Source organism: Gorilla gorilla, chromosome 5 (genome assembly GCF_029281585.2).
Source record: "Gorilla gorilla gorilla isolate KB3781 chromosome 5, NHGRI_mGorGor1-v2.1_pri, whole genome shotgun sequence".
Classification (NCBI taxonomy): Eukaryota; Metazoa; Chordata; class Mammalia; order Primates; family Hominidae; genus Gorilla; species Gorilla gorilla.
Window position 1 is genome coordinate 145,731,230 of NC_073229.2, and position 2,117 is coordinate 145,733,346.

The 2,117-nt window shown below is 36.9% G+C and overlaps 1 non-coding gene across 1 annotated transcript; it reads right to left on the bottom strand.

Annotated features, from left to right (window-relative positions):
- Positions 1-1,115: 1,115 nt before the first annotated feature.
- On the bottom strand, positions 1,116-1,256 carry LOC115935052 (U4 spliceosomal RNA). Its single transcript, XR_004070769.1, has one exon. It is a non-coding gene; the product is annotated as a U4 spliceosomal RNA (small nuclear RNA).
- Positions 1,257-2,117: the final 861 nt, after the last annotated feature.

The window sequence follows — 2,117 nt, forward strand, 5'->3', positions numbered from 1 at the left end:
TTTAGTTCCTTTGGAATATCATATAATATTGTACTATGTGCATATTTCATTGATTGAAAATTTAAAATGTTTCAGTTTTGCAGATATTTGGGAGACTAAAGACTGTTAGAAACCGGTTGTAGTTCATAAATTTGAAACAGAAACAACGACTTGGCATGTTGGCTCATGCCTGTAATTCCATCACTCTGGGGGGCTGAGGCAGGCCAGTTGCTTGAGTTCAGGAGTTTGAGACCAGCCTGGGCAACACGGCAAAACCCCCTCTCTGCAAAAAATTTAATAAAATTAGCTGGGCATGGTGACATGTGCTTGTAGGTCCAGCTCCTCTGGAGCTGAAGTGAGAGGATCACTTGAGCCCTGGAGGCTGAGGCTGCAGTGAGTTGTGATTGTGCCTCTGCACTCCAGCATGGGCAAAAGACCTTGTCTCCAAAAAAAAAAAAAAAAATCTTAAATCATGGCTATGTTGCTAATTCATGGATTCACTGTTATACTAGATTTTATTAGGTGCCACATAATCCAAATTCTTTTGGTATTTAGAGCTTAAAAAACAGAATATACATGCAACAATAACTGCAACGTAGAATTTTAGAATCAGAAGATATCTTATAGATTATTTAGTAGTTGTAAGTAATCAAGAAAAAAAGCATGTCTTTGGACTCTACGTTCATCATGGCTTTTTTTTTTTTTTTTGAGACAGGGTTCTCATTGTGTCGCCGAGTCTGGAGTGCAGTGGTGCAATTTCGGCTCACTGCTGCCTTGACTTCCCAGGCTGAAGTGATCCTCCCACTTCAGGCTCTGGAGTAGCTGGGTCTACAGATACACACCACCACGCCCGGCCAATTTTTTGTATCTTTTCTAAAGAAAGGGTTCTGTCATGTTGCCCAGGCTAGTCTCAAACTCCTGGGTCCAAGTAATTCACCTGCCTCTACCTCTCAAAATGCTGGGATTACAGGTGTAAGCCACCATGCTCAGTCCATATGGTAAGGGTTGACATGGTGAAATTAATTCACAGGAAAAAATGTACCCAGAAAAATGACTCTCATAATATGCTCTGAATGTAATATATTTTCTCTTGGCCATATCTTCTTCTTCTTATTTATTTATTTTCTTTTGTTCAGTCTCCATAAAGACACTCAAAAATTGCCCATGCTGACTATATTTCAAGTCATCATGGTGGGGTATTGGGAAAAGTTTTCAATTAGCAATAATCACACATTGGATAAACCTCATTGACTATGATACTGCCACTGTGCAGAGGTAGACCACATCTTTAGGAAAGACATTTACGTGGAGAATTTGCATCGAGAAAATAATTTGCTTTATTTTCTGAAGGTTCTGACTCTGGGAGTGCTTTATGTAACTGTTATGGCACTTTGGAAGAAGATACTACTCAGTAGCAACAGATTTTTTTAAATGTGACTATTATTAATGTCTAGCTAAATGTGTGTATGACGGTGTGCATGTGTATTTTAAGTTTACCATGCTACCTTATCACAACCATAGTAAGCAGTGTCATGATCATAAGAAATTAACAATGGACAGTGATGCTCATGATAGCTGAAGGTATAAAACAGCAATGCCAGTTGAATATTTATTACTTTTTACAAGGTGTTTAGAGTAAAAGAATCAGTAGTGGAAATAATTTATCAGGATAAAAATTCACTCTATTCATTTTATTTAGGTTAGATATTTTCTAATCACTTAAAAAGCATCTTAAATAAATTACTTTCACTTGGCATGAAGTTTTTTTCCAGTCAGTGGTTTACATTTATTCTATTTTTGCTGTTTATTCCTTCTTGTATCTCATAGTTTGTCTGAGAATACTTCTCTCTGAAATACATCCTTTAGATTTTTTTAAAGGTGGTGAGCTCTTTTTAGTTTTTGTCTCATATTTTGTCCTAATTCTGGTAGGATATTTTATTTTTACTTTTTTTTTAAATTTTAACATTTCTTTTAAAATTTCAATAGGTTTTCTCACCACCTGGAGGAACAGGTCATGTTTGGTTACATGAATAAGTTCTTCAGTGGTCATTTCTGAGATTTTGATGCATTCATCACCCGGGCAGTGTACACTGTACCTGATGTGTAGTCTTTTATGCCCTGCCCCCTCCCACCCTTTC